Source organism: Myotis yumanensis, unplaced genomic scaffold (genome assembly GCF_028538775.1).
Source record: "Myotis yumanensis isolate MYYU_CA2020_CCGP unplaced genomic scaffold, mMyoYum1.0.hap1 SCAF_1, whole genome shotgun sequence".
Lineage (NCBI taxonomy): Eukaryota > Metazoa > Chordata > Mammalia > Chiroptera > Vespertilionidae > Myotis > Myotis yumanensis.
Genome location: NW_027223752.1, coordinates 24,120,564 through 24,145,710, shown reverse-complemented (window position 1 = coordinate 24,145,710; position 25,147 = coordinate 24,120,564). Strand labels below are relative to the sequence as shown.

The window sequence follows — 25,147 nt, the reverse complement described above, 5'->3', positions numbered from 1 at the left end:
AATATGAAAAAAGTTCACACAAGTGAATAAGAAAAGTACAAAAAGTCCAATAAAAATATAGACAAAGGACATACACGGACGACTCGAGAAAGAGAAACTAAAAATGTCTAATAAGCATGTAAAAATGTCCAATATCACTAGTAATAATAAAAATGCAAATTCACATTTAAAAAACCAGTGAAGATTTAAAGTTTTTAGTATTCAGTGAGGGGGATATGATATGAGCAGTAAACAGACCTTTAGTGAGACTGTAAGATGCTACAAACTCTGTGGAAATGGATTAGCACTGTGACGGGCCTTACAAATTGTTCATAAACAATGCCTTAAGGAGACAAACCCAAACTGTGAACCACATTTTGGATGAATGTTAAGAAATTGAGGCACACAATGGAATAATACCATTAAAATGTTTACAAGTATGATATAATCTCTTCTTTTTTCTCTAAAATGCTTTTCTATCTTAGGGTTTTATTTTAAGAAAGGGAAAAAAAGGGTGTTTGCAAATAAAGCTCCACCCTAGCAGGGCATTCAAGGGAGATATAGGACTTGAGTTTCCATGCAGGAATGATCCAAAACTTCAAAATAGCATATACTCCTTGTGTCTGCTGTGGGAAGGAAGGAGGAAATGAGGCCTTTAGCAAGGAGGAGCAGATTTGGATGAAGGAATGACACAGAAAACAAATCTGTGTGTTTGGCATATAGTAGATACTCAGTTAAAGTTTGATAATTGAATGAATGAGAACAGAAACTCTGCTTTGGGGAAGTTCTATTCTCTCTGTCCTCTAGAGCAGGGATGGGAATGTCCAGCCCACTAGCCATATAAGACCCATGAAAACATTTGGTCTGGTCCTGCCAAGGCTTTAGGGACAAGTTTATTAAATGTGTGACCAAATAGAACAGGCAAGTTTTTAAGTTGATAATTTTGTACGGCTCGAGAATCCTATATAATAAAAGAATAATATGCAAATTGACCAAAGGGCAGAACAACTGGTCATTACGATGGGCACTGACCAACGCAGGAGCTGCTCCCTGGTGGTCAGTGTGCTTCCACAGGGGGAGCACCGCTCAGCCAGAGTCAGCTCAAGGCTGGCCAGTGCAGCAGCAGTGGCGGGAGCCTCTCTCGTCTCCACGGCAGCACTAAAGATGTCCAACTGATGGCTTAGGCCCAATCCTCCGGGGAACAGGCCTAAGCCATCAGTCGGACATCCCTGGAGGGCTCCCGGGCTGCCAGAGGGATGTCTGACTGCTAGCTTAGGCCCGATCCCCCGGGAAGTGGGCCAAAGCCAGCAGGTGGACACCCACTGAGGGCTGCCAGAGGGGTGTCTGACTGCCAGCTTAGGCCTGATCCCCCAGAGAGCGGGCCTAAGCTGGCAGGTGGACATTCCCTAAGGGCTCTCGGGCTGCTAGAGGGATGTCTGACTGCCAGCTTAGGCCTGATCCCCTGGGGAGTGGGCCTAAGCTCGTGGATGGACATCCCAGACTGCAAGAGGGCACAGGCTGGGCTGAAGGACCCCCCTGAGTGCATGAATTTTCATGCATCAGGCCTCTAGTATGTTATAAATATCCATATGGCCCTTGGCAGAAGAAAGGTTCCCTTCCCCTGCTCTAGAGGAATGTGTACAGGGATCTCTGCCACTATTTTACCCAGTGTTTCTACTGCCAGGAATTGGGAATCAGAGAGAAATGAATACTCAAATGCTCCAGTCAAATAGTTGAGTTTTCTAAATGCCTCGCTCAACCTTCATGAATATCATATCCAACCATAACAAATCAGAAATGCCACCCATAATTGCAAATGTAATTACACGTGGATGGGAAGGCTGGCTTGCCATCCATCTTTCCAAGGATTTTTATTCACACAAACAGCAATTCCCTCTACTGAAAATGTCAGTTTGAAAATGTAGGCTACATACATGAGCATGCATAGGTTTATATCCACATTCACCCTAGAAATATACAGATCAAAAAGTATTTTCTATATGTACAGCACCATAAAAGGGTTTCAAAGCATTTTAAAATTAAAGACACTATCCATCAAAATAATGGATCCCACTATAACGTCTCGCTGTTGTCTAATGGGGCCAACCACAGCTCCCGTAAGTCAAGGCCCCACTGTATGTTGTGTGTTCCTGATCAACCTGTTCTCTCTGGTTCAAACCCACTTTTATAGATGCCTATGTGACTTATTTTCTGGAAAATAAAGGGAAAGGGGTCAGGAAACAACGCAGGTTTTAGAATTTATATTTTATGTATTACTACTACTAAGGGAACAATGTGGCCCTGAGTAAAATATAATCACTTCCTTAGAGCTATAACTGATCCTCCCTACAGAGCTGGGAAGGGAGTGAACCTCGAAACCCATCAATTTCTAATGAATCGGCTCTATGGAGTCTCTGTAATGCTGAGTTCCCACCCACCCTGTCTGGCACTGACCCACCCTTGTATCAGGGACATCCTTTCCGCCTTGGAGCTCATCACCACTCCCTGATTTAAAACAAGCTAAAGTCCTTTTCCTTTGGAGGCCCGCTTTCTGCCTAAACTGCCAAAGGATTCCCGTCTGTTGGGAATCTTGTTCCCAAAATAGTATTTCTCATCTTCCTTTCCCAAGCCAAAAAAGAAGGGGGAAAAAAGGCCTTTGTTTCCAGTGAAGGTAATTTTCTTACAATAAATTTATTTCTTTCATTTTGTAAAATATGTTTTTATTGAGTTTAGAGAAAGCGGCGGGGGGGTGGGGGGGTGGGGGAACATCTATGTGAAAGAGAAACATCGATGGGTTGCCTCCCATAGATGCCCCAACTGGGGATCGAACCCACAACCTGGTGTGGCTGATACTGGAAACAATGGTAGAGGAAGCAAGCAAATTTCTCCAGTAAGAAATCAGCAAACTAATTATTTTAAGATCTAAATTAACTATCATCCACAATTCTATTTTATTGACTCATTAAAATAAAACCAAAACCAAAAATCCAGCATTATTTTAATTACTGGTACTATCTCTTCCACTTGCTACTTCCAAATTGCTCTTATGATGAACTAGGCTGCTGCCAAACAAAAGCCACAGATGGAGGTTAGGTTCTTTTTTTACACCACAGGGGGGTTTGCAGGACCTAAGAGCTTTCTGGTTAGTGTCTTAACTGATGCAAACCAAAGAGAAATGGTGGATTCTTTTCATGTTAGACCACAGTCTATTTTCAGTTCCCAGAAGATTAAATGAAATGATTACAATGGTAATCAAAGCCACCAAACTGAAGAAAATGTAAAAACTATGGGGAGAAAAAAATAACCGTTTCTATGAGATTGTAAATCCAGCAGACACTCTGCCATCTTTTCCCCCTAATTGGGTAGCATAATTTGCTGTTAATGCAATGGCAAATGAAAAAATCTTATTGGGAGCTGTTCACTGGAATTCATTAGCAGTGGCAAGAAGAAATATTCTTGGATGATCACAGTTTTCTCAACATGAGATAGCAGCAGTCACTGTTATACAAGAGCATATAGTTAAAACTGTATGACCAGCCTCAGACGCACAGTGGGCACTTAAATATTTGTCATATGTAAAGTGAAGAGAGGAACACAAATCACAGAATTGGGGGGCTTGAAGAGATTTTAGAAATAGAACTTGATCTGTTCATTTTGCTGAGAAGACTGGGCCTCCGTGAGTTTAAGGAAACTGCCCAAGGTGAGATTACAAAGCAAGTCCTACGTTTAATCATTAACTATTTTCTTAATGCTTGATCGTTAAGCTAAAATCTGGTTAATTTTTTCCCCATTACCTTTTAGATTGGCAAGAGTTATCTTGACACAACTTTTTAGGAGCATTCTTCAGAGAGGAAAAGAACTCAGCTAAACAAGGATTAACATCCACTTATACAGAGAAGCTTTTGGGCATGGGGTCAGGAATGTCACCCCCTGACATATGAAGTGTGTTGGTGAGAGAAAGGAGCTAGTCATCTAACCTTATCAAGGCAGCGTCTAATCTAAGTAAAATAAACTGGAACTTAGTTATCATCACAAACACACTGGTAAAAAAAAAAAAAAAAAAAAAAAAAAAAAGAACCAGAGGGTCAGAGTCTATTTATCCGTCCTAGCATTGTCGTGGAGAGAGGATGCTTTGATGCTGGCAAAGTTACATGGTCAGAGATACCCCCAAGTGAAGAAGCCAATTCACCAAACTACCACTTACCACTACTTGACAGAATCCCTATCAAGAACACTTGACACTACATTCTGGTTTGTATTTGCTAGGAGGACCTCCGAAACAGTACTCAGCACCTTCTCCAAATGACTGGTCCAGTTTGCTAATTACTTCCCGCTAATCAAGATGGGCTGGGGATGAACCAATATTTTCTCTCTCTCTCTCTCTCTCTCTCTTTCTCTCTCTCTCTCTCTCTCTCTCTCTCTCTCTCTCTCTCTCTCTCTCATCTAGAAAAGCAAGCACTCGACTTTAAGTTTGATGAATGGCCAGGAACATCCCCAATACAGTGGGGCCTTGACTTATGAGTGTCCTGACTAACGAGTTTTTCGAGATACGAGCCGTCTCTCGGCCGATTTTTTTGCTTTGAGTTGCAAGCTAAAATTCGGGTTACGAGCCAGCTTCAGATACCCCACTGCTAGTTGGCGCAGCGAATGTCACAGTGAACGCCACAACATCAGCCCAGCATCACGTGTCTCACTCGTTCACTTTAAGATTTGACATACGAGTAATTTGAGTTATGAGCTCCGTCACGGAACGAATTAAACTCGTAAGTCAAGGCCCCACTGTATGTTGTGTGTTCCTGATCAACCTGTTCTCTCTGGTTCTAAGCATCTGCCTCTGATTTACCATTGACCACTTGCCCATGCCTTCCCCAATACTCAACCCTTGGGTCCCTGCTTTTGGCTTCTTCCTTTAACAACTACACTTCCACTCAACTGCCTTACTGGTTCCCTGGCTTACGTTGTCTTTCTGATATCAGCTCCTCATGCTGTATTAGATGAAGGCTCTGTTCTCCAGCTTACCAGGGCAGAGATCCCACTATAACATCTCGCTGTTGTCTAATGGGGCCAAACACAGCTTCCCAGCAGAGGTCATAGGCAGGGTTAGGGCCAGACTGCGATATCTACAGTAGATTGAAAAGTTAGTATTCCATTTAATAAATTAATCTCTTAATATTTTATGTAACAGGGTGTATCAAAGACTTCATTAATAATGAGGCCAGCTGAGAACCTAAGCTGTGTTTTATTGATTTGTTATTGCCATAGCAAAAGTCCTCTGCATTTCCCTCTCAGCCTCACCCATTTCTGAGCCCAAAGAGGATGGAACAAAGAGGACTTTTAGAATCTGGACTTTTAGAATGATGGGATGGGCTGTGAAGTTCTGCTTGATGAACCATCAAATTCTCCTGTGACAAGAAGTGGAAAGGGCTCTCTTGGTTTAGGAACTTAGAAGAGGAGTAGCATTCAGAAGTTACTGTAAGGAAAACATATAGAAGTAGCAAGGGGATTAAGGGGTCTCCATCTGATTCAGGCATAATTTTTATGTGCCAGGACTGGGGACCAGGAAAAGGACTGCCTGGAGGAACACTGGGCAAGGTCTCAGCAACAGTGGCAGGCCTCCAGTGCCCATGCTCTTACTGTGTCCAGGACACGTGACTCATCAGGGCTGCCTGTCCCACTGCCACAGGGAAAGTCTCACTTGTGTGTAACTCTACTTCAGTGGTTCCCAACCTTTTTTTGGCCACGTCCCACCTAAGCATCTCTAAAATCCTGATGCCCTCCCCCCATGACATATAATTCTTATTATTTAAAAAGTGAACTCCTATTCATGTGGAGGAAGCCTAAAAGGCCATTAACTTGGTCTAAAGAAGCTTCCAAAGAACATGGCACCCATGAAAGAGAAAAATAAAAGAACGAAAGGATAGCTGAAGTACTGAGAAAGAAATCACTAAGAAATTGTTGTTAAAAAAATAATAATAATATGAAGTGATATGAAAAAACAGCAAATAACATTTTAAAACATACAATAAAGAACTGAAATGAATAAATATGTCACAATATAGTAGTATATTTATATACTGTATATGAGGCCCCTAGAATCATAAGACATGCAAAAAAATGCACTGTTAATAACTCATTCTCGAATTGCCCCCCCCCCCTTAAAAATCAAATTGCCCTCCTGTGGGGCATGTGCCCCACATTGGGAACTGCTGCTCTACATCCTTACTCACTATTCACCTGGTCACCACACACGCCAGCAACAATCCAGGATGCTTGTAAGATCCAAGGAACCCCTGCACTCCTAAGGGGGATAGTCAAGATCCTGGACTTTAGTGAAGGACTACAGTGAATAAGTGCACTCCAAAGTAGGATAAGAAGGGGCAGAACCTGGCTGTTACATTTGGTCAGAGATCTCAATTGCTAAGAGCTTCATCACTCTTGGACAAGCAGGCAAAAATCAGGTTTCAGGCTTTGTCAAATGATCCTCAAATCCTAACTTTCAAGGAAGGTAAAGATACCCCACTACATTTACTATCTCATTTTCTTTTAAAGTTATTTGAGAGAGAGAGAGAGCGAGAGAGAGAGAGAGAGAGAGAGAGAGAGAGAGAGACTTTTTTTTCACTTACTTATGCATTCATTGGTTCATTCTTGTATGTGCCCTGACTGGGGATCAAACCCACAACCTTGGTATATTGGTATGATGCTCTAACCAAATGAGCTACCTGGCCAGGGCCTTTGCCATCTCTTAACTGCAATACTTAGAGACAAGAAAAGGACCAAATTTACTAAGGATTAGGAAGCACCCAAGAATAACAGCTTGGTTATCATCCTGGTCATGGAATAAGAGAAAACAGTAATACCTCAGAGAGGATGTCAAAGAGACCAAATGAAATCAACCTAAAGGTTTGAGTCTCACCAATAACTCTGTCATTTCCCTCTCTGCTCCCTTCAATGTGTCTACTTTTAACTGTTACTAATGCCCCACCAATCAGCATATGCCCCTGCGGAGCTGGGACTCCTCTTCTTCATGGACACCTGTAAGTATGATTTCCACTGCATGGCTCATCCACCTGCACCACAGCACGGACCGTGCCCACTTATTCTAGGGGAGAAGCTTGGGAGTCTTATTAGTCTCATCTGCTTGGCAGTGTCTTACCCTGATGGGCTTATATACTTTATGCACACCAAGCAATGCCTTCTTTCCCTTCACAGTCCTGAAACAGTTACATCATAGAGCCATTCTACTGTAGATCAGAGTCTGATCATTTTGAACCTTAGCAATGGGAACTGCTAACTCTTTAAAGTTGATTCTGCAAATTTTGTCAGGGGGCAGAGAAATGGAACTGGGGGCTCTTACACATGTGTACATGTGTACTGGGGATGAGGAGGGGGCAGGCATTCTAACTGAGTCTGTATCAAGCCTGTTTATCTTGCATTTGCTAACTATGCTAGGCTATAATGTAGCTTCCAGGAGAAACTCAAAAGATCTGTTGGGGGCAGGGTACACAATCAGTTGGGCTAAGAGTATCCATAGACACGTTAGGGGTAGAAATAGAATAGCAAGAACTAGCTATAAGTATCCTATATAATAAAAGGCTAATATGCAAATCGACCAAATGGCGGAACGACCGATCGCTATGACGCGCACTGACCACCAGGGAGCAGACACTCAATGCAGGATTTGCCCCCTGGTGGTCAGTGCCCTCCCACAGGGGGGAGCACTGCTCAGCCAGAAGCCGGGCTCACAGCTGGCAAACATAGCAGTGGTGGTGGGAGGGCGCAGGCCAGGCTGAGGGACACCACCCCCCGCCCCCATGCACCAATGTCGGGCCTCTAGTAGGAAATATTAATCATGCTCTGTGAACCATGATTGTTCTGTTCTGATTAGAGAAAGCACATTCTAACCTGGCTGGGAGCCAACATCAGAATGCAGTCCATCCTCCTTTCCCAAGAACTGCCTATCATTATGGAAAGATTAACAATCTTGTTGCTGAAACAATCTAGTACTGGAGATACCCGCCCTTTGCCTACCCTCTGCATCCCCACCCCAGCCTCTATGGCCTGTAATCTGTAACTATTATACCTTGCCTACTTTCCTATGCCTGTAGTTCTAAGTTTCCATGTAATGTTTGTCTTTCTACCCAATATAAGCAACTGGCTTATGGAGGGGGAGGGGAATACAGCAGATTTTTGTGGGTGACTTGCTGCTCTCCCATACTGCCGGCATTATTGGAATAAACACTCATATGTGATTCAACCCTATCTCTGCTTAATTGGCTCAAGTAGTGAAATTGGTTGTCTAGTTTCAGAAAGGTAAGGGCAGTTCCTGAAAGCTAAAAAGGATCTCTTCCAATGATTCCCTTTCATCTATATTATCCCAAACCCACTGTACTTTATGTGGACTTCCCAGCAATGACAACAACAAAATAACCAAAGAGCCCCAGCTCACAGTAAGCCACTTCTTCACAATTGAATTAGGAGTTGGTAATTAGATTTCATTTCAGTACTTGTCCAGCTCCCTGTTAGTTACCAAGATCAAAGGAGACATTCTTTCAGACTAATGGTAGGTGCAATTTTATAAACTGTAAACATATCAAACTAAAATAATCTCTTAGAAAAATAGGAAAACTAATTTCCAGCACAACAATAAATTTATCCTAGCAGGCAGAGCTCTATCTGTACTCCCGAACCTCTCAATTTTTTCAGAAATCTCATAAAATAAGGAATCTACAGGAAAACAGAGTAAAAAGCTATTTCCAGATGATTCATATACTCAGTACTTTCCCTGACTTGCTAGAGCATCAAGTGTCTCCTGGGTGGACACAAGTCCCATGAGGGAAAGGCTAGCCTAAAAGTGGTTTGCACTAATGCTGGATTGAGTTCCTGTCCCCAGGCTGGTCTCCACTGCCTGTTTTGTGCCACTACAGGCAACAGAGGGTAAAGCTTGGGCTCTGGAGTCAGGCTGACCTGGCCCTGCCATTAGAAAACTGTGAGATCTTGGGCACGTTACTTAACCCTCTCTAAACCCCAGTATTTCTCAGTTCTTAAGGTGAATAATAACAGTACCCATATCATAGGGTTGTTGTGAGGATAAATGAGACCATTAATGGACATTGAATTTAAGTGGTTCACTGCTTAACATCCTTAAAATGAGGATTTTCATGGGGCCACATTCAAAATAGGCAGTATGAAGACAGGAAGCACCGAGAGAGGGGCTGGTTGGCAGTACCTGATGGAGCTGTTGGTTTGAGCATTGTGTATGCTAATAGGTTCTGGAGGGCAGAGCATGAACATGTTCATTTCAGTCATATGAGCAATGTCTGGCGGCCTCAGTGGAGCTGTGCAGGATATGTGAAAAGTAATAAGAAAGTGTGTCACCGGATAAAGGATGGCCAATGCTGATGATTTGTTTCATTAAGTAAATTTAACTCCTCTTGACACTTAAAGTCAGGGATGTCATTAGACAGATATAAGGAGATCAGAACTTCTATTTTCAAATCTAAAGTTTCTTGCCTGGCTGTGACACACATGTGACAATATGTGAAATGTTGACAAAGATGCTGTCTTCCGGTCTTTAAAAATAATAACCTTTATGTCCTACATTGAAGGCATTTCCTAGGGGTCACATTAAGTGTCCTCTGCAGTTGGACACACAGCTCATTTTAATGTGTGGTTACTTGTTGCCTCTTCTTCTTTGCATATATGAGAAGTCAAGCAAAGGACATAAAGGCGGAATCGTCTGCCACCTATAAGCAAGAGCCTCAGTTACATTATAGGGCAGGCTGCACATTAAACACAGAGGTTTGCTTCCTCAAAGACTTTTCAAGAGCATGCACTATAGCATAGGAATTTCCATCCTATCTTCAAGAGCAGACTGTGGCAAATACACTAGTCAGCATGAATTTGATAAAAACTGTTAGCCAATGAAGAATAAATAGTCCCAAAAATATTTCGAGAGGAAGAATGTAACTACTCTATCTAAAAGCTTAGGATTTCTGGTTACGATGAAAAGGGGTAAAGAGTGTGAACGAGAGATAACCACACACAGTCTTCAGAATCAGGGCAAAATTCAGCCGGGAAAAGCTATCTTTAAAGTATTTAATTTGGCATTGGATTCTCTAAGCCCACAGAGCTCTTGGTGACTTTTGGAGTGTGCCTGGAGTACTCTGGTGACTTCGGGATCAGACGTCAGGTTTTAGGGCAGGAGGGGCAGGTGGAATAGGGATAATGACCCACATCCATTGGAGACAACAGCTGCACTCCACCATAGTGATCTTAGGCCAGGAGCTGCCTAGAGCTGCTCTGAAACCATCTCATTTGACCCTGGGGACACTTGCACGGGTAAGTACTACTATTAAAAATATTTTACCGCTGGGGACACTGAGGCATAGAGGAAAGGTGACTTGACCAAAGTCACAGACTAGTAAGTGGTGGAAATAGAATGTGAACCCAGGAGGTCACAATTCCCAACCCTCAGCTGGACTGTTGTGGTATACGCAGCATTGAGACTGCAGTTGGACATCTTTAGGACTATCTACTCTTGAGCTAGTTACTTGATTGCTAAGCCTCGGTTTCCTCATTTTTGAAATGGATAATAACACTAATCTGGTCTATCCACCACATGGCTGTGAGGGCCAAAGGAGACACGTGAATGCCATTTGTAAAAGATGGCATGCTATACAGTTCAAATTATTTTAATTATTACTGATGAAGAGAAAGAGGACACTTATTTCTTCATTTTGAAGGTTTTTCTTTCCTTAGCATTAAAGTTTTAATTTTTTTTTTAAATATATTTTATTGATTTTTTACAGAGAGGAAGGGAGAGGGATAGAGAGTTAGAAACATCGATGAGAGGGACATCGATCAGCTGCCTCCTGCACATCTCCTACTGGGGATGTGCCCGCAACCCAGGTACATGCCCTTGACCGGAATCGAACCTGGGACCTTTCAGTCCGCAGGCCGACGCTCTATCCACTGAGCCAAACCGGTTTCGGCAAAGTTTTAATTTTAATAGTCAACATAGGCAATGAAAATAACTGACATTCACTGGTAGGCAGATAAAGTATTGAGAAAAAGCAGAAAACATTCCCTGTATCAGGAACCTGTGATTAGAAACAAAAAAAAGGTGATTATTTTGACAAGACAGTGACTTTGAATGGCTCCTTGGGGGGCTCCACAGCTCCAGTGATAAAGCACAGCCCCTAGAAATAACAACAGCCTACCTATTCCACATCCTAGCACTGCCCGTCTCAGTCTAGTCTGAAGAAGGCTTCTCCAGCTCCAGGCCTTGAAGGCTTCAACTGTTTCAGATGGACAACAATGCCAGAAATTAAAAGCCAAGATTAGAAAGAGTTACCTGTGAGCAAAGTCTCCCTAGACTCAGACCCTATCTGTTGGAGTCATTAAACTCCCAAGCAGGGCTGAAGTCCCTCATCTATACCTCTACCTCAGCACACGTAGGAATGATCTCTTTGTGTTTATTTTCTCACTCTGGGCAGTAAGCTCCTAGAAAAGAGAAGCTATGTAAAGTCCTCTTGAACTGAACTGTGCTGAGAACTTTATTTAGGAACCCAAAGTTGGGAGAGAGGGGAAAATGAGCATCTTCTGAAATTAAATGATAGGAGGATCACCAAAGAAGAGTTTAATCAGACACCATTAAATGGTTTATGAATGTGTTACTTTAAGACATTTAGGAAACACCTAATGGAATCAAAGGTGACTTGGATATAATTTCAAAATGATCTGATAGGAATGGGCCTAAAGTCTACTAATTTATAATCCTATATAATAAAAGCCTAGGTGGCATCATGCCCTCGTGTGATGTCACAAGATGGCCGCCACAAGATGGCCACGTGCACAGCGAAGGAAGGGCCTGGCGGCCACTCTGCACAGTGAAGCCTGGGGGTCCTGAGGCTCTGTGTCTCTGCCGCCTTGCGTAGAGGAGGTGGGTCCCGGCGGAGGCGGCGGGTTGTGGCAGGGGAGGGCAGTTGTGGGCAATCAGGCTGGCATGGGAGTGGTTAGGGGGTGATCAGGCCGGCAGGCAGAAGTGGTTAGGGGCAATCAGGTAGGCAGGTAGGCGAGTGGTTAGGAGCCAGTGGTCCTGGATTGTGAGAAGGATGTCCAAAGAGTCCCAGATTGGAGAGGGTGCAGGCCAGGCTGAGGGACACCCCCCTCACCACCATGCACAAATTTTATGCACTGGGCCCCTAGCATAATTATATAGAAGTTTAAGAACTGTTTTAACATAAGTAATCCATTCACTGAAGAAAATGTAGAAAATACAGACAAGTGAAAGAAATAATAAAAAGCACACAAAGTTCCTCCTTTACCATTAAAACAAGAAATATCTGTGCTGTTATGAAGGTTGATGATGGAGAAACTAAAGAGAACAACAGCTGAAAGTATTCATAAGTTGACTGCAGTAATCAAATGGGTGTCATGTGACATTAAACTGTGCATGCTACTAGGGTCTGGTGGTCACTTTAAATACATGCTGGACTTCTTCCTCTCAGGCAACTCCTCTGCACCTACCAGGAATATTATGGAAGTCATCCAAACATAAAAAGAATAATGAGTTTTATAAGAATATACTGTGAGACCATCTAAATAAATGATGAGAATATATCTGGTAAAATTCAACATCCATTAGTGATAAAAACTCTCCATTCTTCTGACATTGTTTCTGTAAATGCTGACTCTGACTAACATGCAACTTGTAGATAAACAGCACATTTCTATAAGAATTCTAGTAACTAATTTCAAAAGATGCAGACTCCACCCATCAGTCATTCCAGCCCTGGGAGATTTGCTGATTATCAACCTGACACACATCAGACCAGTTTTGAGGTCCTTATTAGAATAAATAGACTGTGTTGTTCTGCACATAGAGAACTTTTCAACTCCCTCCCTTGATCTCTTTGTTCTGTTTTCCATCTCCCTCCTTATACAAACCTCTGCCTGCACTAAGATGTTAAGCGTGTCTTTGGGACATGAGTCACCATCTTCTCAATCTGCCAGCTCTTGAATAAACCAATTTTCCTTCCACCAGTCCCTGTCTCTTGGTTATTGGTTTTTGAATGGCAGGCAGCAGAACCTGGGTTTGGTATTACCAAGAATGGAAGAGAACTTACTCAATCTGATAAAGAGCATGTATATAAAAAAACTCAGCTAACATCACAATGGTTAAATATTGAACACTTTTCCTCAATCTTACCACTCTATTCAATATCATACTGGAGTCCTTAGGCACTGCATCAAGTTAAGAATAGAATATGAAAAGCAAACAAAAGAGGTAAACTTCCCTTTATTCACATGTGGCATGATTGAGTGCTGAGCAAATCCAAAGATATCAACAAAATTATAGTACTAATGAGTGAAGACTCAAGGTCTCAGGATGCAAAGTCATTATTTGAAAACTTAGATACTTAAATACTTGTAAAAAATAATTGAAAAATAAAATTTTAAAAATTATGATTTACAATAGCATAACAATATCAAATATATAGACGTAAATTTGATAAAAATATGTAAGACTTCTGCACTGTAATCTACACAACGTTGCTGAGAGAAATTAAAGAAGGCATAAATAATGGAGAGATTTCACATTCATGGATTTGAAAACTCAACATGGTAAGATGAAAATTTTTATGACATTGATTTGTAGAGTCAATATAATTTCAATAAAAATTTCCAGACTTTTAAAAAACATGTTTTTATTGATTTTTTAGAGAGAGAGGAAGGGAGAGGGAGAGAAATGTCGATCAGCTGCCCTGGAGGATCAAGCCTGAAACCCGGGCATGTGCTGTGACATGACCTCTAGGTTCATGGGATGATGCTCAACCAACTGAGCCACACCGGCCAGGGCAATGCCCAGACTTTTTATGTAGAAATAGATAAGTTGTCAATTTCTAGCAAAGGCTGTCAATAGCCAAGACAATCTTGAAGAAGAAAAATGTTGTACGACTTATATTACTAAATTTCAAGATTTACTAGATAGATTCAGTAATTAAGGCAGTATACTAGGAGAGACAAATAGTTTAATGGGACAGAATGTAGAGACTAGAAGTAGAGTCATAGATATGCAGTCATTTCAGTTTTGACAAAGGAGCCATGTAATTCAATGGGAGAGGAAAGTTCTTCTCAGTAAAATGTGCTGGAAGCCTGGCTGGCGTGGCTCAGTGGTTGAGCATCAACCCATGATCCAGGAGATCATGGTTCGATTCCCAGTCAGGGCACATGCCCAGGTTGTGGGCTCAATCCCCAGTGGGGGGCATGCAGGAGGCAGCCAATTGATGATTCTCTTTCATCACTGATGTTTCTATCTCTCTCTCCCTTTCCCTTCCTCTGTGAAATCAATAAAAAAAATATATATTTTTAAATGTGCTGGAGCAACTGGACATACATAAAAAATTGTTTTAAAGAGATCTTAACCTTTCTCTCCACATATATACGTGTGAAAATTAACCAGAGAGGGGTCATATGAAAGCCCAAACTATAAAACTACTAGAAGAAAACACAGAAAATTTTCTTCATGACCTTGGGGTAGGCAATAATTTCTTGGGACACCAAAAGCACAACCTTGATAGAAAAAAATATAATAAATTGCACTTCATCGAAAGATTTATCATGACATAATTTAAAAAGTTAAAAGGCACACTACTGATAAAAGACTTGTGTCTAGAATATATAAAGAATTCCCACAAATCAATAATTAAAAGAACCCAATAAAAAAAAGCCATTCATAAAAGTAGCTATGTCAATGACCATGTAGCACATGAAAAGGTACTCAACATCATTAGACACTAGGGAAGTGTATAAATTAAGCTACAGTGAAATACTACACCCCCACTAGAAGGGCTAAAATTAGAAAGTGTAATAAAATATCAAGTGTCACAGGATGTAGAAAAATTGGAACTCTATATTGTTGATAAAGTCACTTTGCAAAATGGCTTGGCAGCCTCTAATAAATTTAAACACTCACTACCTTATGACCCAGCAATTCTACTCATATGTCTGTGCCCAAGAGAAATGAAAAATACATCCACAAAGAGACTTGAAGAATGTTCATAGCAGCTTTATTCACAAAAGCAAAGAACTGGAAACACCCCAAATATCCATCAATAGAACAGATAAGCATATTGTGTCATATGCATATAAGAGAGCACTACTATAGAGATAAACACAAGTGAACTAGCTAGACATGCAGCAACATGATGAGCTTTAACACCACTATCTGAATCTCAAAAGTCACTATGACACCATTGCTGACCTGGTTTCATTTCATTCATTTAATCTCATACCAACCCTATACAGTAGATACTATTATTCCTCAGTTTTAGTAATGAAAAAAGATTTGAAGAGAAAAAAATAACATCTAAGATTATTTTCATTCATTTATTAATTCATTCAATAGTTACTGAGCATATACTGTTTACCAACAGACAGTGTCCCATGTGTTGAAGAAGTCAACAAAACTAGACACAAGCTTTAAATCCAGTTTGTTCACTACACAACACTGCCAGGTACTGTGACAGACATAACATATAAAAGAATGAATAAGTCACTGTCACCTTTAAGTTCAGAGTCTAGGAGAAGCAAGCAGCTACGCAACCAATTACAATGCAGTAAAAGCAATGAGGATACAACAGAAAGAGCTCTTGCAGGTATATACAAAGTGAAATGACTGAAAATCCTGGCTGAGTTGATTGAAGTTCAAGTGGCATCTCAATTGGTAATGTCACAGCAGACAGAATGCCTTCAGGCACTGAGGGAGAATAGGAGGAGTTCAAGATCTGAAACTAAATACAGTTGGTCGGGAGGCAGGCTCAGTATTCACATTTGTGGAATATGAGTAACTATCCAACAACATGAAGGGTTGCTGTGAGAAAAGGAAATAGTACTGTAAAGACTGAAGCAGGTGCAGAAGAAACTTGATTTATAGTAGCTTTTAGTTTTTGAACAAATAACTGGCCTTCCTTAGTCTTATTGCCAACATACATCTCCTATTGTAAATTTGTATCTGTCTCCACAAAGCCTCACCTCTCAAAACAAGAATATGATTAACTTCCTGAAGCTGGGAAGCTAAAGACTAGACCTAAAGCCATTGTGATTTGCTGGCTTTTGACCTCCCTCCTCACTTGAACTTGACTTGAGCCCTAATCTATAGCATGAGGCTGTGGATTAAGTAGAGTCCGCTGTCTCCATCTGAGTGGCTTATGGAAGCGTGGAGGCCAGGACCTAAAGGCATTTGGACTCGTGGGAACCACACCCCTCTACACTGTGCCTCCTTGTACAAACCACTCAGATCATGCACTTCATCAGCAGCCTCCTCCGTGCCCAGCTCACAGCAACACTCACCACAATCTTCAATAGATTCCCCTATCGGCCTACAGATTTCCAGAACAGAGGCTAGCAGTCAGTATCAAATTCATCTGACAGAGACCGCCCAGGCAGGTAGGAGCGAAATGGCAGAACTTTCTCCACGAAGAGGCTCTTCTCGAGGCGCCTGCATCCAAGATTTTAATATAGATAACAAAACAGACTCAGCATTCCTTCTGATGGCACAGTTATTGGGGCTGGCTACTGAAGCCTTTACAAAACAAGAGCTCAGAGTTTTGCAAGGCTGACTGGCTCTTTATTGAGATTTCCAGTCAAATTAGAATAATTACAGCAAGGGTGACCACTCTCCTAACCACAGAGTTTCTACGTGCACAGTTGACTGGTGAACAGATGATGCAGAAGGGTGTTTACATTATCTAATCATCAGTGCAAACAGCTCTACAAGGAGCATGGCACATGGAGAGACTGCAGGCTTGCACCGTGCCACAGACAGACTGTGGGTGATGTGGGCAAATGACATAAGCTCTCCAAGCCTCAGGCCCCCCACCTATGAAATGGAACAATGATGCCCAGCAGGGATGTTGTGAGAGTTACACATAATGTAGACAATTGCCTGGCATGGTGCCTCGCATGTAACAGACACCTAATAAATGGTTATTTGTTATCATAATTAATGTAAGGCATAGTCATCTATAGTTTCAGCAGAGCCAAGGAGAAGATATATGCTAGGAGTTGATTGCTTTTGTTGGCTAGTGGCCATGTGAAATGACTTTTAGCCTGCTTACATGGAATGGAGTTCAGTGAAGGGTGAGAGAGAGAGGGAGAGAATGAGAATATGAGAGAATATGTACTGGCTGGATAGAGGCTATCAGAAGAGAGAAAGAGGGGAGAAAGGGTTGAAAAAGTAGCTTTCAGAAGAAATATGTATACCTTGTTGACTATACGCTTTGTACAGGCAAGGCCTATGTTTTACTTCTTACCCGGTTTTTAGTCATCATTCCGTGCTCCATCAGAGTCTAACATAACACCTGGCACCCGGCAGACACCCAGTAAACATGTACTGAGTGCACATCTGGCTTTGGTGCTGCACTCTGACTTGCAGGTGTGGCTATGACTAAACACAGGAAAAGGAAACCCACAGTGGTGCTGGGGACAATTGTCAAGCAATGGCTCTGATAAGCAGAAGTGCCCTTTGTCCTAAGGGTTGAGTCACTGAGCCATCACACTGAAATAGTGTTACAGGCCCCATTCACAACACCAGTCATGACAGGAGGTCACTCCCCCAACAAAGCAACCAACCATAGATAGAAGCTCCAAGTCTTAACGCAGGAAAGGTCTGCCCAATGTGTTACCTTCCACCCCAGAGTGCAGATCAGGTGCATGAAATATTCAAGTGTCTCATCCTGGACTAGTTGTTCTGCATACATTGCTCTCATTAATCCTCATGACAACCCTATGGGAGGGATCAGTTTTCTATAAATTAATAAAATTTACCAAGGTTAAATAACTTGCTTAAGGTCAGATATCAACCACACTCCCAAACCAATGCCCCTTTCATCTACTTGAAGCATAATTCACATTCAGAGCAGTGCACATATCATCAGAGTACAGTTCCATACATCTTCACAAATTGAGCACATTTAGTAACCAGCACCCAGATTGAGGAACAAGTCCCCTTGTACTCCTTTCTCATCAGTCACTCGCTCGTCCTTGGGCAGCCACTATTTTGACTTCTCACTACTCTGTGAGTTGTACCCAGAACACTCTAATCTCTAGTAATCTCTCCTCCCATTGAATTCATAGGTTTTTCTTCTCTGTACCACCTAAAGAAATTCCCAATACTTTCTTATAGGGTCAACTATTTGTTTTTGTTTGTTTTTTCCATATCTTATCTTTCTAATCCTATATAATAAAGATGTAATATGCAAATGGTCGTACATAACTTAACGACCAACCACACAATGATCAGATCACGGATCAGCAGGAGGGTGGGGCAGCGAGCTACAAGCAGGCAGCGGAGAGCTACAGGAGGGGGCAGGGCAGCAAGCTATGAAGGGGGGTGAGTGAGGGGAGCTACAGGATGGCGGCAGCGAGCTACTGGTGCACGAATTCGTGCGCAGGGCTACTAGTCTATATATACAAAAGACTAAGTGACCGTTCGACCATTCAACTGGTAGCTATGATGTGCACTGACCACCAGGGGGCAGACGCTCAACGCACAGGCATGGGAACATGGAACAGACTGATGAATCTCAGAGGGATTCGTGCACAGGTGGGGTCCCTCGGCCTGGCTTGCAGAGATTGGACCGAATCCATGCAACAGGCCTCCGACATCCCCCAAGGGGTTCTGGATTGCGAGAGGGTGCAGGCCAGGCTGAGGGACCCCACCAGTGCACGAATCCGTACAACAGGCCTCTAGTTATGATTATAAGTTCCTTGGGGCCAGAGTATTATACTTTTTTACATTCTACAGAGGTTCTCAACCTGTGGGTCGCGACCCCTTTGGTGGTCGAACGACCCTTTCACAGGGGTCGCCTAAGACCATCCTGCATATCAGATATTTACATTACGATTCATAACAGTAGCAACATTACAGTTATGAAGTAGCAATGAAAATAATTTTATGGTTGGGTCACAACATGAGGAACTGTATTTAAAGGGCCAGAAGGTTGAGAACCACTGCGTACATCTAGTATGGAGCAATTACTCCAAAATATATGTGCCTAAACACTTCTTTTCTTTTTTTGCTTTGTTTGTTAATCCTCACCTGAGGATAGTTTTTCCATTGATTTTCTTTTTGAGAGGGACTGAAGAAGAGAGAAACAGATGTGAGAGAGACACATCGATTGGTTGCCTCCTGCACACGCCCCAACCGGGCCAGGGATCAAACCTGAAACCCAGGTACATGCTCTTGACCAGGAATCGAGCCCCAGACACTTCAGTGCATGGGCCGATGCTCTAACCATTGATCATTCTGGCCAGGGCTAAGCACTTATTTTCTACTTTCTGTGTATCTGACACTGTTTTAAGCACTTTATCTGGATTATCTTATTTAAACTTTCCAACAATCCAACGAGATAGGTACTACTATTATCTCTTTATAGATGACAAAACTGAGGTACAGAGACATTAAATCACTTGCCCAAGGTCACACTGTGAAGAAGGGATGAGGTCAGAATTCAAACCCAGGCATTGTTACTCTAGGGCCTGCATGATCAGTCACACTGTAAAGACAAGAAACTCCACCTTCTCAAAACTCAATCCTCTTCCTTTCATGATTTCAGTATAGCTTTAAAAAACTATGAGCTTCCTGACATCCCAGAGATCACTCTGCCTTGACACTCACCACATTAGTAAAAACAACTCATTGACTCATTTTTAACTCATTGACTCTTAGGGAAACGAAGAAGGGGAAATTTAGCTAAAAGTGGGCATTCTGCAATAAAGCAGACAAACAAAAGGTACAATAGGTCATGAAGCCCATAACAAATTATCAAGCAAAGGCAGCTCTGCCGCTGTGCCTAAGCATGGTAACTACCATCTTCTTTAGCTGGCAGGGACAACAATGAGCACCAATAATTTAAATAGAGGAGCAAACGATACTTTGGGTGGAATATAATTTAAATAAGAAATACCTCTAAAACTCCAACTTATCCTGATTAGTCAGCATGGGGGGAGGAGGTGCCAATCTATAGAAACACTGAGTGTTCTAACTGGAACGGTACCTGAAGATTCATCTCAACAATCGCTCTTTCAGACTCTTCATGCTTCACAAAATATGAGTGCAGGCCAACACTACCAAGAGAGACTTAAAAAATAACAATAGAAGTTATAGTTCCAAATGAATGTAAGCTGGTGCGCCATGCTCATATTGCACTGCTGCAGTTATGTGTAATGTTAGGCGTCTGGATTACATCTTTTGGAAATGTTTTCAGAACCCGCAGTGTTGTCTTGACCTAAGTGGTGGCAAATCTTCATTCCTGAGGTTGACTGGGTTTATATTTCAAGTCAAAACTCACTTGTAGTCAAAGGTGGTGAGTAAATTTCTATAAATTTATTTTCTCTTTTTCTAAAAGGGGCAATAAAATATAGCTATTCAGAGCATGGAGTTAGAGAATCTGGATTCTGACACTTGCTAGTGTCTGCTCTTAAACACAAGACAGCCAATTTGAGCCTCAATGTCTTTAAGCAGAAGGAGGGAATAAGTCTATCTGATCAGTGTGGTTGGTAGATGTATTTGAAGCTTTCTATCTTTAGCTTTCATTACTATGACTAAAGGAAGGATAATCACTTTTGACTCTGGAATGTAAGGTTCTAAAAGCACATCACAAACACAAGTTTATAAGCTCTAGGACTGGTATAGTTATTAGTGAGTTTATGGATTACACTATCTCAGGATTGAGCCGATCCAGCTCAATCAGAAATTATTTTTTAAAGGCCTCTCAGCACACAAAACACAATCACAGAGTCTATGTACTGAGTTGGGGCATTTATTCACAGGTATGTCCCTTGGTGTTGGACAAATCCCAGCCAATTATGCTATTCTGAGTCCATCCCCAGAAACTCAGGGGAGGTGGAATGAGCCATGAAGAGAGGGTGGCTTTTGGTGTTATGAAAAATGAAGGAACTGAAGGAGGAAAAATAAATTCTCAAGGACATGTTTCACACATAGACTCTACACCGAGGGACTGTGGGAGGATTAGGGACAGACAGGCTGCTTCAATTGGCAAAATCTGGAATTTTAAAACTCAGAAGGGCTGGTTTCTGGGGCAGTGCCAGCCAGGTACAACAGACTGGTCTTCTGATAGGAAAGCTTTATTTGGGTCAGCAACTGGATGAGCAAACTTTCCTTGGTGTTTGCCTAAAACTGCACATCTTGGATGTCCTGCCCTGCTTCTGTGGGAACAGAAATGGGTCATCAAACACCCAAAAATCTGAATCCTGAGCTTAAGTGTCCTTATCAATAAAATAAGCAAAATCACACCTACCTTACAGTACTTATGCAAATTAATGAGATTTCATGAAAAGCATTCACTATAGTGTCTGGCATACAGCAGTTGCTTGATAAATAAGTTATTGTAAGTGGCTTCAAGCAAAAAAGGAGATGCCAAATATTGGATCTAAACTATTAATTTCTAGACGGAGAGAAAAATTTAGTCAAGCCTGGCTAATTCTAGAATTTGTTGAATCTGGGTTGGACCAATTGTACATCTTGAATGTATATTTTCATGAAATTCATTATACATTCTTGTTGATCTACGTATATCTCACAATTTTATTTGGTTAAGAGAATTAAAAATCACTTAATCAATTGTCCTTGAGAAAATCTGTTCATAAATATCCAGCTCCTTTGCAGACCTCACCTTTCTTGAAGTTGCTAGAGAATGTGGTTCCACTGTGAAATATTCTTTCTGCATCTGTTTTGATCATGACTCTGTCTCTAAGAGCACAGAGTAACAGAGTTTGTGGGGGAGCAGAAAATCAGGAGCTGTTCATTCTGTCATTGTTGCCTCTCTCACATAATAGACAGATGTGTATTTCCTATGGAGAGTCAGAGAGAATGTGCCAAAGACAGGAAGAGACTGGGTCAAAGGTGTTGTTATCTAGTTTTAGAATCCTCCACACAGATGATGACCCTTATATTTCAAAACACTGACTCTCCAATTGTTTTATGTCCAAGGTCACTTTGGAAGGTCAATAAAGCAAAACACCACATATTCAGTACCCTGATTTAGGGCTGAAAGACCTATCCTTACGCCACGTGGAGAATTCATTGAATATCTGTGGACCTCAATTTCCACTTCTGTAAAGTGAAGGGTTAGATTAGGTGATCTTGAGTTTGTCCTGTCTTTAAAACCCTGTACTTCATATCCATTCTTCTGCTTTTTTATTATGAAAGAAAACAGTGTGACCCACCCCACTCTGATCAAAGAATGTGACATTGCTTTGATGAGACACAATTGAAAGAAATGATAAACTATGAACTCATGCCAAAGAGAAAGATGTTACAGTATCATCCTGAAGTCATGTGATGTGCCTGCTTGTCATATATGCTTTCTTTCTCACCATCTATAGTAACAATAGAAAAATATCTGAGAACCCTCAAAATGGATCATTTAATTCCAACTTATGAACTGTCAAGACTATGTAGGGCTGCAGACAGACAGAGTACCTCCTTCTGCTCATGTGGTCAACAGGTGAGCAATGGCAGCATCAGGGCAGTGTTCAAGTTTAAGTTCTGTAGAACTGAGAAGTCTAATTGGCCTCCAAATGGCCGAGCATCCAGGTGTTATTCCTGAGCTAATCACAGCTAATATTTATTGAGTACTTACCACATGCCAGGTCATAAAGTCATGTGCTATATAGATATATCGCTTCATTTACTATGTGATGATCACCCTCTTTGAAGGGCCAGGAAACCAGGGTTACAGAAGCCCAGGGTCCTAGCCATGCTATTCGGCTGCATTGTGTTGACAGTTCGTTCACAGTGGAGATGGACAGGAAATCTCCCCTTTCCTTCCCCTGTGCCTTCTTTCCAGGTTCAGTGATTCACATCCTTTCCTCTCAAGCCTGAAAGTCATGAGAGATTGGATGGCTCAGAAAGTTTGATTCTGGACTTGCTCTTTGATTTTTTAAGTGTTTTCCTCTAAGCGCCATATGTTTCAATGACTACCTGTCTTCAATGGTCAAGTTAACTGATATCCCTGGAGCGCCTGCTCTGTGTTAGGCATTGGTTCAAGTGGTAGGTTTGAGCTAGGATTTGAGCTGAACGGCAAGTGCATGTTTAGGACTTGGAGAACAGGAAAAAATTATCCCCACTGGAACTTAGATTCCCACTTCCTGAAAGATAGAGCTAAATTTGTACTCCTTTTTGTATTGCACCTAGTTTTGTATCCAGTCATTGGCAGGTAAAATATACGGGAAAGAGCGATGGAGTAGGAGTGAGTAGAAGAATACAGGCATAGCCTTTCATCGCCTCATTCGTGCCCAATCACCTCTGCTCGGCTCTCCTCTCCTTAGCATCAGGACAGAACCCTGATACTGAGAAGGACCAAATGTCAAGGGGTGTTTCTAATTCAGGAGGGGCAAAGGAGAAAGGAAAAGGCCGAGATGCCTCTTTATTATATTAAAAGCAAAAACAATTCTTTAATTCATATTATGTGCCAGGCACCATGCAAAAAACTTTTCTGGGTGTTGGGAAAATTGGACGGATACATGCAAGAAAATGAAACTAGACCACCAACTTACACCATACACAAAAATAAACTCAAAATGGATAAAGGACTTAAATGTACGATAGGAAACCATAAAAATTCTAGAAGAATCCAAAGGCAACAAAATCTCAGACATATGCCGAAGCAATTTCTTCACCGGTACAGCCCTAGGGCATTGGAAACTAAAGAGAAACTGAACAAATGGGACTACATCAAAATAAAAAGCTTCTGCACAGCAAAAGAAACCATTAATAAAACAACAAGAAAGCCCACATCGTGGGAAAACATATTTGCCCATGTCATATCTGATAAGGGCCTAATCTCCAAAATTTATAGGGAACTCATACAACTTGACAAAAGGAAGATAAACAATCCAATCAAAAAATGGGCAAAGGACCTAAATAGACACCTTTCAAAAGAGGACATTCAGAAAGCCAAGAGACATATGAAAACTTGCTCAAAGTCACTAATCATCCGAGAGATACAAATCAAAACAACAATGAGGTATCATCTCACACCTGTCAGAATGGCTATCATCAACAAATCAACAAACGACAAGTGCTGGAGAGGATGTGGAGAAAAAGGAACACTCGTGCACTGCTGGTGGGAATGCAGACTGGTGCAGCCACTATGGAAGACAGTATGGAGTTTCCTCAAAAAACTAAAAATGGAACTCCCATTTGACCCTGTGATCCCACTTCTAGGAATATATCCCAAGAAACCAGAAACACCAATCAGAAAGGATATATGCACCCATATGTTCATAGCAGCACAATTCACCATAGCTAAGATCTGGAAACAGCCTAAGTGCCCATCAGTAGATGAATGGATTAGAAAACTGTGGTACATCTACATGATGGAATACTATGCTGCTGTAAAAAAGAAGGAACTCTTACCATTTGCAACAGCATGGATGGAACTGGAGAGCATTATGCTAAGTGAAATAAGCCAGTCAATGAAGGAAAAACACCACATGATCTCACTCACTCATGGATAATAAAGACAATTATAAACGTATGAAAAAAAATAGATACAGAGGCAGAGCTGCCTTGAACAGACTGTCAAACTACAGCGGGAAAGCCGGGGAGGGTTGAGGGACAGGCGGGGGGGCGGGGGGGGTGGCGGGGAGATCAACTGAAGGACTTGTATGCATGCATATAAGCATAACCAATGGACATAAGACACTGGGGGGTAGGGGAGGTCGGGGAATTGTTAAGGGCGGGGGAAAAAGGAGACATATGTAATACTCTTTGTGATACTTTAAGCAATAAAACAATTAAAAAATAAAAAAAGAAAGAAGAAAAAAAATTAAAATCATTTTGTGCTACAGTAAAAAAAAAAAAAAAAAAAAAACTTTTCTGAGGTGACCTTACTTACTTCTCATAAGAATCCTAAGGGCAAGATATTATTAATTGTATAAAAAGCGGAAGGCAATGAGGCAAAGAGAGGTTAATAACATGCCTGAGCTGTACAGTCAGAAGTGGCAGAGCTGAGATTTAAAAGGCTTTGCTAGTGGAAACAAAGAGATTTGCTCTGGAAAGAATTTTTTTAAAATGGTATTTACTCCTGACAGGTCTAGAAAGAGGTGACCCCTAGGAATCCAAGAGACTGTTTATCAC

At 41.6% G+C, this 25,147-nt stretch overlaps 1 protein-coding gene across 2 annotated transcripts in view; it reads right to left on the bottom strand.

Annotated features, from left to right (window-relative positions):
• STON2 (stonin 2) overlaps positions 1-25,147 on the bottom strand; it is a 134,217-nt gene that overhangs the window by 17,985 nt on the left and 91,085 nt on the right. The gene's annotated exons all lie outside the window — the stretch shown is intronic.